The 12,725-nt window shown below is 40.4% G+C and overlaps 1 protein-coding gene across 1 annotated transcript in view; it reads right to left on the bottom strand.

Moving 5' to 3' along the window:
• Positions 1–12,725, bottom strand: part of PRKAG2 (protein kinase AMP-activated non-catalytic subunit gamma 2) — a 226,409-nt gene that overhangs the window by 19,805 nt on the left and 193,879 nt on the right. The window lies entirely within an intron of this gene.

The following is a 12,725-nucleotide window of genomic DNA, read 5'->3' as shown; positions in this document are numbered from 1 at the left end:
CAAAAACAACCTCAGATTTATTCCTGTTTGATATCATCCATAAAAGTTATACCCCATAATCATGTTTAATAAATCTGTAATGAATTATCGCAAGTGTCCAGTTTACAGATATAGCTTAACACTTAAAGATTGTGTTATATTCTAGTTAATGTTCACTGTAGTAAGAGTTGTATAAAAAAAGACTGAAACAATAAGTCTCATTTCCTCTCCAGCTTTTAGACTGATGAATTATACAAATTAAAACGGGTTGTTTATTTTAAATATGACTAAGCTATGACTGAAAAGGACTAGATAGCCTGTTTTGCTGCTAAAGAAATATAACCAAATGCTTTCCTTTTTTAATGAATTAACCCTCCCCAGTTTCTGAATTAGAGGTTGTAAGGTTATAGTCTCATTCTCAAAAGAATAGAAAAACTTCCTTGTGAACACTAGTTCTCTGAAGCATGAAGCAGTCAGGCTCTAGTGCACCTCAAAATCCTGATCTGGTGATATGCTTGAGCATGTTATCATTCCTGTCCTGCCTGTACCACTAAATAGTCTTCACATGGAAAAACAATACAGAAGTGATGGTTCTTGTCCAGGTCTTGACCTGGCACAAATCTAGGACTTAGCCAATCTGTATCTCTACATCCATGAAACTGGTCCTCGGTCCAAATAATACAGAAATAGCAATTGCAATTGCTTGATGATTGCAATCTGAACAGACCACGATTACACAGTGGTATCTTAAGTGTCTACTTAAAATTATGTGCCAAGGGGCTCCTCTCCACAACAGATGCTGGCATAAAAGAGCTTCACAGTCAATGGAATCAGCATCCAAAAAGGTAGAGGCAAACAAAAATGTAGGTAGGGGAAAAAAAAAAAAAAAGAGTAAGTCTGCCATTATTAGCTACAACCTCCATGGAAAAGTTTGCAAAGGCATCCATATGATAACCAGTATCATATGATATTTGACAGAACCTCCATTTAGACTCTACCTGGTGTTATAATGTAGCAGTTTAAATTTCTAAAAGTTAGTAAGACTTCTACTCCGCACCAGAACACATCACCTCTGTCTACACTTCAGTAATTTGCAGTGAATGTTTCAAATACATGGTGTTATCCTACTGTACATGAACTCCAATCTAAGATTAGACTTCTGAAAGCAATCTGTATTTCTTGCTACCTCTATGCAGCCCGACTGCTTTCTCTCTGATCATGAGAAGGAAATCTACCCTCCTGACCTCAGCAGATTACAATTCTCAAAGCTGCCTCCTGACTTTACACATGCTTCTGCCATATCATCAATGAAGAGGAATAATGATCTGCTTAACAGCCACCCCTAAACTGCATTAATACTGAAGAAGCCATATGGGGAAAAAAATACCCAGGACCACAAATAAGACGATAAGATACACACCACGTAGTATTTATCTCGAAAATGGTTAAACAGAAAGGTCCCAGAGGTATTTAGCCACCTCATAACACAAGCAGGAGTCAGGCAAAACAAACATTACCAAATCCACCACAGGAACATATGAACTCATAAGGAAGACTGAAACCATAAAGAAACCCTCCAGGCAGACACATGAAGTGTTCCCACATAACAGCATCACACTTACAGTTAATGCAGCAAAAGGTAACAGTAGTGAGCTATTTGGGGAGCAGATACAAGACAGAAGTGAGCTCACACAGACTAACTCCACCGTGGGGTAAAATAAATTCTAACCATTCTTCAGCAAAACAGAGGAAAGTAGACTCAAACTGCCTAAAGCTGAAAGCCTACAGCTTTGATGTATTTTGATAATAATAGCTGTCACACAAGTTAACGGTCAGTCAGCTTATAACCCAAGTCTTCTGCAAGAGTAAGATGTTCAAGTTGTATCAGAGCAAGAAGATAACAGTTGATCTACTAGAGCCAGGGGGGAAATAGCTTTCTGTCAGATAGGAATCATGCAACAGAACTCCTCAAACAAGTTTACAAACTGTGTAATTGATAACCTGGAAAAGAAGCATGCCCACAGCAGAAAAGATGTGGAGAGTCAACTAACTAAAGGACTTCAGGCAACCTCCAAATTCTTGCTACTACTTTTTTCTCAGACACAGTAGCAGCAAAGACCACCACCTAGTACAATGTTCAGATGGGCAAGATGATAAAATTGAGGTATTGTTTTCGATTCAGCAATGATACCTCAAGAGACACAATTCCAAAGATATACTAGGCAAGTAGCTGAGCCTGTAGACAACCCAGAAGGAAAAGAATGTTTCCTCAAAGGATCAGTTCTTGCCCTGATTCTGTTTGATTTATTTGCAAGTTATTTGTCTCCAAGAATCTCAAGAATGTTCAGTTAGACAGTGTCTTGTCTAGCTTTAAAAGACAGATTTAGGAAAAACTGAGGGCTGCTGAACAGATACAGCTATTGAGATAGCTCAGACTTAAATCCTTCATAAAAGACAGTGAGTTCAGCTTAGGTATTAGGATATTAAACATTTGATATAATAAATCACCAAAATTTAGTAAAGAAATACTTCAACTCGCCCCTCTGGGCTGTCCTAGACCACAGCTTAAGTGACATTCCTGTTTTCTTCAGTTTTATAGCAGAAAGTGTTATACAGTTACCTTTTAAATAAAGCAACAATGCCATCAGTTCTTAATGTTAATACTTGTCTCTTATTTAAATAATTACAAAGCAAAAACCCAACTTCATTCTTATTTGCTAAAACTGCTTGTGAACACAAACAAACACTCATCCACTCACACTCCCCTTTAGTTTCTGTGGTTTACCAATTTCAGTTGCCCAAAGTACTGTTTGGTAGCCAGCCAAAGCACTTGGGTGTGGAACTGGGCTTCCATCCAGCACATTTAGACATTTCAGCGATGTTCTTGCAGAAAATACCCACAAGGACCTTCCTTTCTGATTATATATAGTTTACAGCCTTTGAAGATCTAAACCACGTCCCATCTCTGGACCTCCAACAGTGTTGTTAATTCTCGACCCCACCAGCGTTGTTCTTTCTCTGATCTTGAGTGTTGGACTGGCCTGACCTTCATAAACCATTGTTCGTCAGCCAGATCCCATAGATTGTTGCTGTCCAACACCATGTACAAACATTCTTTAAACACAGCACTTCTGTTCTTATTAACCATGTAGTGGTCCTAACAAACACACTGAACCATTAAAAATGGGATTTATCTGCCCAAATTTAGAGGTTGTTCTGACATACATGCTGACCTTGAATATGCACCACATCTCTTCATAGACAACCAGAGGAAACAGTCATTTCTGCGGCATGACTCACCAGCCTTAGACAGACATTAAGTTGTATCCCACAGATGCCATTTCCCCCCTCACTGACTGTAAGATGTTTAGACGTTTACAGTTTGACAAGGAATCTCACTTTATGTGACTACTTGTCTTCTGCAACATTCTGCCCCTTAAGTAGAAGGGTCATGTTATAGCAAAGGAACACAGCGACTGAAATTCTACGTGTATGATAGATCACCTCAACAATAGGTGCTATTACACTACAGTGAGCAAAACAGGAACAAGGTTTTCTTACTACAGGAACTCATTACACTTACTGTGAATATGCTGAATAAAAGAACAGACTAATTTGGGTTAGACAGGACTTCTGGAAGTCATTGCTTCTGTGGACCATGCAAATATTTCCACAATAAGTCTTAAAGAGGATGTAGTCTCGTCCAGTGTAACAGTCATTATCAAGAAAAACCGAGTTAGACCCATAACATAGGAAGTCCATTTTTTTAGGTAGTAGAATATTTGGAAAACCTTGTCCCTTACGGTTAGTGAGCTCCAAAATAGCTTGATTACCAGGCAGTAACACTGGAAACTGTGGTAGCAGACAGATTTCACCAGACTACAGAAAACGTTTTTCCTCACTGATGGGAAATACTGAAAGGGACATTCCTCGTTATAATATGTCAGACCAGTAATCTTACAAGCCCTTGCAGAAATGCTCTCTCAAGTAAACTTCTATCAATGAGGGAAGCATCTGAAAGGAAAACTGAGTATGAGCCTGTTTCCAAAAAGTTTGTGTGTGTACACACACACACTTTTATCTTGCTTTACCTAACACTATGTTATGAAAACTGTACCTACATGCAGAAGTGACCAGTGGGTTTTAAACCTGTCTTCCAGGACTGTCCCATAAGGTAAGTAAGGTGACTGCTGCTGTTGTCACAGCAGCTGAAATCACTTGTTTCATTTGCCTTGCAAAAAGGTTCTTGTCTTTGGCAAGACCTTGAGAGAGAAGAGCTGTCACAGTTCCTGGTGCTAAAAGGTCAGTGCTGAGTGGAGTAGAGAATGCTACCGTGCTGAAAGACATACAACTCAGAACCATTGTCTCAATACCAAAGTTGACCTGGAAATCCAGAAGGTAATAGAAGCAAGAAACATAGTTATGGAACACCTTCAGGTATTCCAGTACCAAGCAAGATGATGACACAAAAGACTAGTAGCATGGACAGTGTTAAAAGATTTGCCAGAACTTCTGTGGTATGACTGCCATCCAAGGGCAAGATCATAAATGTGTACTTTCCTTGCTTTATCTTTCACTATATAAACCAACACCAGGGCGTTAGCTTTACTTACCTGAAAATCCCCTGATGTAACCCCAAGAAATGTCTATTCCATCAGATCAGAAAAGAAAGGAAGAAGCTCCATCTTTTATTTTTTGGCACAGAGCTCCCACAAAAGCAGTATAGGACCCAGCTGATCCTTGACACTTTTATCATCTCTGATTCCTGATGGATGGATGCTCAAAGGTGAACTAGAACACTTACTGTCATTTTCACTGGATAAAGTTGACAAATTCCCAGTCTTACCTCATGATGATTTTTAAGGGCTACAAAACTTAGAGGGAACACATGTCTCAAATTCACATGTGGACCATGATATCAAAACCAAGTATTTCCGGTGATCCCTGATGAACAATAACCCTTCCTAGCACAATAAAATACAAAGTTTCATACATAGGTGAAAGACATTTGCAAGAGGAAGGCATTCAGTCTTAGCAAATTGTGTAAGAACAGCTGAAGAAGTACCGTAGAAAGTTAAACTGATATACCCATATACTCACACGCTCTAAGTATTAAACAGCAAGCCACGGAGTGCCTTTTCGAGGCGTCCCTTGTAAAGGGGAAAAAGTCTTCCATTTTCAAGGGATAAGAGCATGTATGTCTTCACAACATGAGCAAATATGACAAAGACACTCTAGAATACAGTCTTTGTTCTCACTGTTACAGTAAGAAGGCACAAGAAAGTTACCCCAAAACTTCTCTCTTAGAGCCTAAACACTTGCATTTCAATAGTTCTTACCAAGTAAGACCACCAAGAGTAGTACAACCGGTCTTTGTTGTAACAGGAAAACCATCAGGCCTCTGCTATGACCTTTGTACTGCATAAAAACTGGGCAACCTAACACTTTACTCCCTTGGTCTAAATGTGTTTACGAGCTGACTGACATGTACTGGGTTCGTGCAGCAGGGTTTTGGTGGGGGGGGGAGGGGGCTACAGGGATGGCTCCTGTGAGAAGCTGCTAGAAGCTTCCCTGGCTCTAAGTCAGACCCACTGCTGGCCAAGGCCAACCCCACCAGAGACGGTGGTAGTGCCTCTGTGATAACATATTTAAGAAGGGGGGCGGGGGGGAACCATGCTGTGGAACCTGCAGCAGAGAGGGGAGTGGGATGTGAGAGAAAAACCTGTCTAGACACCCAGGTCAGTGAAGGAGGGGGAGGAGGTGCACCAGAGGAGGGGATGCCCCTGCAGCCCATGGTGAGACGGCAGGCTGTCCCCCTGCCGCCCGTGGAGGTGAGCAGGGGAGCAGATGCCCACCTGAAGCCCGTGGAGGAGCCCACACCGGAGCAGGTGGATGCCCCCAAAGATGGCCATGACTCCATGGGAAAGCCTGTGCTCGAGCAGCCTGTCCCTGAAGGACTACAACCCATGGAAAGGATCCATGCTGGAGCAGTTTGTGAAGTACTGCAGCCCATAGGAAGGACTCATGTTGGAGAAGTTCATGGAGAACTGTCTCCCATGGGAAGGACCCCCATGCTGGAGCAGGAGAAGAGTGAGGAGTCCTCCCCCTGAGGAGGAAGGAGCAGCAGAGACAACGTGTGATGAAATGACCACAACCCCCATTCCCCGTCCCCCTGCACCGCTGGTGGGGAGAGGTTGAGAAAATCGGGGGCACAGTTGTGCCCAGGAATAAGGGAGGGCTGGAGGGAAGGTGTTTTAAGATTTGGCTTAATTTTTCATTATCCTACTCCAATTTGATTGGTAATAAGTTAAATTAATTTTCCCTAAGTTGAGTCTGTTTTTTGCCCGTGCACATAATTGGTGAGTGATCCTTCCCTGTCCTCGTGTTGACCCACAAGCAAGCCTTTCATTATAATTCTCCTCCCCATCCCATGGGGTGGGGGGGAGTAGCGAGCAAGCAGCCTCCTGGTGCTTTGTTGCCAGCTGGGCTTAAACTACAACATTGACTCTCAAATGCTTTTGATGGAAAAAAGCAAGGAATGGGACAACAGTTTCTAGCCCAACATAAACAGGACTATATTTCTTTAAGTAGCATGGCAAGTTCTCTGGCTGCCCAAATCTTGGCATATCTCCAAGAGAGGGAAAAAAAAATGAAGAGTCCCAACTATTGCTACCAGAGAGAGGCAAGCCTGATGATCTAGCTGCAATAAGACAGGTTTATAACGTCTCCCCTGCTACTCCTTCACATCACTAGAATATCAGGTAGTGCTTCTTCTGTATCAGAGGCTGTAAGGCAGATCTTGAACAAGGAATTCATCACTGGTTTTGTGTACTTGTTTGACAATGCAGCCAGTGAAGAGGCAAACCAAGGTAACTAACTACTTGAGTCATACCAACACCATGTCAAATAGCGTGCAAGCCCACTCTCAAGTCCAGCAAGTTATAACCCTTTCTTATCTGAAAAATACTCTTCAACAATGATGGGAGGTGCTCATACTGTTTTGCGCCCGCCCTTATTCACTCTCAGCTTCTACTGAAAGTCTTTGGATCCCAGGTAATGCAATACGGTCCACCGGAGAAGTCTAACCACCCAATTTTCACCTGAACAGTGGCTTGTGATACAGTACTTGGGAACATAGAAAAAACACAATACTAAGTTGAAAATACAACTTTGCCACAGAAAGCTCTTTGGGCAACCCTCCTCTTCCACACTGTCAGCATCACCTTCAAAGGATTTATTTCTATGGCCTGAAAACTTTTGCAAACTAAATTGGAATCAAGGACTCCAGCATTCACACCCAAATCCCATGATCATCACCTTGATAATACAAAAGCTGTACAAGCTATATATTCTCCAAATACGTCATGCACTTTTGCTTTGAAGCAATTCACACCCAGATGGCAATGACATTTAAACACCTTCAATTGAGGAGAAGTAATTCTTCCCAAACAGAAGATGTGAAGCAAAGAAATTTCAGGGAGGTGGACCAATTTTCCACAGAATCTCCACATCAGCTTTCCAAGCAGTCAAGAGGAAATTGAAAGACACTTCTCCTAACTTGCAATCTAGGGATGGCACCTACTATCAGGAAACAGTTAAAGTTCTCACAGGAATTGCTCTCTTTATGTTTCCCAAGAAGTGGCCAACAAAACACTGGGAAGGATATTAAACATTAACTTGCAATTCCTTTTTTTTTTTTTTTTTGTCTTCAAATAAAGCTTTAATGTCCCATCCAGACATCTTTTTAAGTCACAGAAAACTATAGTCCTGTACAGGAGCTATTTTGAAAAGTTAAAAACCTCTTTTATAGTGCATATATATAGTTCAGTTTTTATAAATTGGCCTGTCTGGAGGGACTAAACTGTATGCAAGACTACAACCAACCATCTCAGCGTGATAACAGTTGCATTCAAATTTATTTTCTAATTATTTTCTTCTTTGGTCTATGAATTTGGTATAAGTATTTCCTCCTTGAAGGACTATGTCTTTAAAAGAAAAAAAAAAAAGGCTATTTAAGGACTTAACAAAAAAGACTTTTGCCTAGGGCAAGGGCCAAGCAGGTCTTGAAGAGAAGAACTTCCTCCTTTACCTTAGTACACCCTCAAGTAAAGCAGAGAAAAATTGGACAAACCTGTTATTAACTGAGTGGCTACATTTGCTTTAACATCTGAAAAACCCCAACCAAAAAACATCCGCAAGCAGCTCTTCTAGCTCATGTTGAATTTTGGAAAGCTTACATGAAACCAGATAAAAATTCAGTTCTCTTCTCCATTCACAGGAGATGGAAAGGGAACACTCCTGGTAGATGATGTACTACTAGTGGCCATAGATTGCTTAATAAAATTTAAGAGCTGATGGAGTAACACCCTTCAAACCCAAGCCAAACCCCAGAAATAATAGGTAGGGTCTTATCCTCAAGTTAAAGTATGCAGGCACATGTTTTAGATTTCTCCCCAGAAAGCAGGTACTATGTCCACATGCAGAAGTCTTCCCCATACCACATCCACACGAAAAGGTTGCAATCCAACTGAAGACACCAAACCAAGACCTCAACTGATACTCTGTGTCAATATGCCCATACTGCAGCTGGCAATTAAGGGCTCTCCTTCTCCCTCTACCACCACACACATGCTGATTTAATCAAGACCTCTTCTGGTCTGCTCATCCATGACAGCCGCTGGTCCATGATTATAGTCAACTGTTACTCCATCTCAATAAGGTACTGCTGATACTTACTTCCACCTGCTGTTTGAGGGGAGCCTAAGCATTCTAGTAAAAAAAAAAAGAAAAAAAAAAAAAAAGAAAAAAGTGCACAACTCTGTTGGGGGGGGGGGGGATATTAAAAAAAAAATTTTTCAAAAAAAATCACTTCAAGCCAGAATTTCTGCTGCCAGATTTCATGCCACAATGGGTTAAAGGTAAGACATTAGGTAAGCCTCATTGGCAGAGCCATTGGGACCAGCTGCATTGGGAAGGTACAGAAATTCTTTCACAGATTAAGATCTTGCCAGAAAAAGCAGTAGTGGGGTGAAGAAGGCAAGAAGAATGATGCATGACTTTCACTCAGCCGAGCACAAACACCTTACCTACACCCTGTGTAAAACAAGAAATTTCTGCTTAATTGGTACAATTAATTCATAGTATCTTCTTCCAAGATCCAGGAATGAATGCTTCCTATTGGTTTTGAGAGCTGCAGGAATTAAGCTCCTATGCTTGTTGTGTACAAGCAACAGGAGCAGCTCTGAAAAAACACAAGTCTTCTCATATTATAGTACTGATTCCAGCCTGATCTCAATGAAGGGAGCTTTTATGTGGCCTGCTCAACTGCCTCGGCCCACATGCCAGTTAGAAGCTAAATTACATTATTCTCTTACAGTTCTGTGGGACTGGTAAGCAAGGAGGGGTGTTCACACTCCTCAGAAATGCAGACAGTATATTAGTTTAAAATTTAGCAAGTTTGACAAGGAAAAACCTCAAAGCCAATTAAGGAAGAGACAGTCAACCCTCTTGTAATACTGTGAGAACTCTGTTGTGACAGCAGACCCACAGTCTGCTGTGTGTTTCTGGAAGCAAAAGATTCTACAGTATTCTTCCTGGAAGCCTGGTCTATCTGATTACCTTGGAGAGAGGCAACACCCCAGTCAAGAATGACCTGGAGGGAACAAGAACAATAAATCCATTTACTGAATAGAGTCAGCACAAGGAAGAGAAATACAAAGTCCTCTTCCACTCTTCTAATGTGGAATCCATTGCATGCTCTGCAGAAGTTAGAAGTTATATTTACTTGCAGCTTGTTAAACCACTAACAAAGTTTCCAGAAGACTCTTCCAAATATATTTCTAGTTATGTGATAGAAAAATAAGTATTGAGCTCTTAATAGCACATGACATTACTGACAAAAGCCTACATTAGTGATAACATCTGGTCCATTACCAACTTAGATAATTTCATTAAACAGAAAGGTTAAATAATCTAACCTTCACATCACACAGTTGTCCAAGATTTCTTCAGGATATAAAAGGAAATAGCCTTTAGGATTTTGAAAGCTTATTTTGATGACTGTTTCCACATAAACTAATAAAAATCATGTTTATGGAAAAGTGCTGGACAAATACTTTAAAAAACAGGTTCAAGGCCATGGTTAGCAAAAGCTACATAAGTTTTAATATTAAAACATGAATTTACTTTTAACAGGTAAGAATATCACTTAGCCAAAGGTTAGATAGAGTTTTTCACCCCACAAAAGCTTATACAAACTTCACAAGACACAGCCACAACATTTGCTAACATACCATTCCTGGGACTGCAGATTGCTGCTTGACACAGCAGGGAAGTCCCTGTCTTATACTTACCTCTTACATTCCTCTTGGAGGGTTAATTGCTCTGCACTACAAAATAAACTAATCCTTCTCATCTTTATGTAGGCTGGGCAAAGTCAAAACAAAATAATAAATTTGTATGAAGGTCAGACAAAAATCTGGCCTTAAGTAAGCTTATAGAGTTAAGCTTCGGAGACTGCTATAAGCTAGGTAAGAGCCATTTGCTTTAAAAATTCAGAGTTCAGGATGGGGGGGATGGGAAATGCACTGGTCTCTAAAGAAAACATAACAAACATATGCAGTAACAAAGAAAAAAGTGAAATCACATTAGCAGATGATGATGTTAGTTAGACAAAAGTAAGCCAACTGATACAACATGAACAAAGTGCTATATTTTGTTGGCATTTTAATACAGGAATTACTAAAATTCCTATTTTCCTTCAAAGCATTATTAGCAGTTTCAAATGAAAAGAAAAGATCAGATTGCTGTGTTACTGTATGTGCCCGATACAAGTTAAAACCAACAAACGAAGTAAAGGCAGATCTGGCTGTCATCTTATTTCCCCAGATCACTGCCACATTAAATACATTAACACTAGTAGAGTACTCAAATACTCTCCTGAAGACACAAGCTGGTACCCAGTAAATCTGCATTCAGCTCACTGCTTTCCTTAAGTCTATTATAAAAATAAACCAGATTCATTTATTGAATAATTAGAATGAAAAAGAACAATAAGTGAATGCTCATTCACAAGTAGCCCTTCAGGGGACAACATCCTAACCCCCTCAAAAGGGCTGTGAAGTCTTTGTTCTCTTACTGTTTGCATCTTGGGAGATGCACAAGAGATTAGAAAAAGACAGTTTATCCACTGTGAGCCACACACTGTTGCAACTTGCCCGGTTTCTCCACCATCCAGAGAGTCAAATTTCCAAACTTCACAGGATAGCTCATAACATCTAACTGTCTCTTGACTCCCTTCCTGGTCAGATCAGACTTTAAAGAAGTTTTTAATGTGCATCAAGCAAAGATGATATCTTCTCTAGGAAAAGCAAAAGGCTGAAGCTTGTCATGAACAAGGAATATTCATGGGTCACAGGCAGGGAAAAGCCACAGCACAGAAGCGAGTTCAATATGATTCTATAAATATTTATGAAAAGCAAATACTTACAGGCTACATCTGTATTAGTAAACTAAAAGGGTGAAAGAACAGCCCACTGTCAGTCTAAATCTAGCACTCTCCCAGACAAAAATCTGCCACTTCTCAGGGTTCAGTACAGGCTAGGGACCATTTCAATTAGGCAGACTAGATGCAGATACTCTGTATTGGGGGAAATATAAACTAAGCTATACTAATGCAAACTGAGCTGTGCCAGTTGGCCTCAGGCAGGTAAACAGACCTTGGTTCAATACATTTTATTTATTTAGTATAGATGTTGCTCAAGTCTGTGCCAAGTGGCACATTCTCCAGCTGAAGCGCAGCACAGTTCACCCTTACCATATGATCTGATGCCTAACGGAAGTGCATGACATATACCACTGCTTTCACAATAGGCAAGTGTAGGTGCCAGTTGCACAGGTGTATTCTTGACATGCAAGACCAGACTGGTGTGCTAGCCCTAGAAGCAGCAAGATGTTTGGTAGCTGCTGGAATTGAAAGGCCCCTGTGCCTTCTGACTGACAAATAAGAAGGACTGAAGAGACCGTCAGCCCACTCCTGCTCTTTATTAGCTACTATTTCTGCTATTGAAGGCCTTCTTTCCGTTTCCAGTGTCATGGCACCTTACCAGCTCCTCTCTTATTCAGGGTTAAAGCAAGATTCCTTACAAATTTTTACACTAAATCCTCAAAGACATTGAGACTAAACATTTACTTCTACGAATAGATGTTGCTTCAGCAGTATGACTTGTGCCATATTATATAAGTTAACAACTCCCACAGCTAACAACAGTTTTAGAATACTTTCCACAGTATCTCATGAATAATTTTCCAGGGTAAAAACATATGATGTGTGCTGTGATTGCTGACCAGTAGAGGGAGACGGGATACTGTTGTCAAATAAAAATCCAACGGCAGAATCTTTCAAAGGATGCCATTAGAACACAACACAGCTCCATTTTTTCTTCTTCTTCCATTGATTGCTACTAGCTTATACTAAGGAAATGAAAGTGAGCCCTTATATATTCTGTTTTAGCTCTAGCATTATTAAAAACCTGAATTCAAATCTTTGGAGAACTTTTTCAAGGCAGCAGGCTTTTGTTTTGTTTTGTTTTTTAAATTAGGAGAAACACTAATATGGTTAGGGGTGAAATAGATCCAAGAAAGACAAATATCTGCAAAATCCTCTCAGTTCGAGAGCTTTAATGGACACTGAATGTTTCACGAAGCTGTGTACTACATTTTCAAAATAAGAACTGATACAAAGTCCT

The sequence above is a fragment of the Accipiter gentilis genome, chromosome 4, assembly GCF_929443795.1.
Source record: "Accipiter gentilis chromosome 4, bAccGen1.1, whole genome shotgun sequence".
Taxonomy (NCBI): domain Eukaryota; kingdom Metazoa; phylum Chordata; class Aves; order Accipitriformes; family Accipitridae; genus Astur; species Astur gentilis.
The sequence above is the reverse complement of the archived record's forward strand: the minus strand, read 5'-3'. Positions and strand labels throughout refer to the sequence as shown.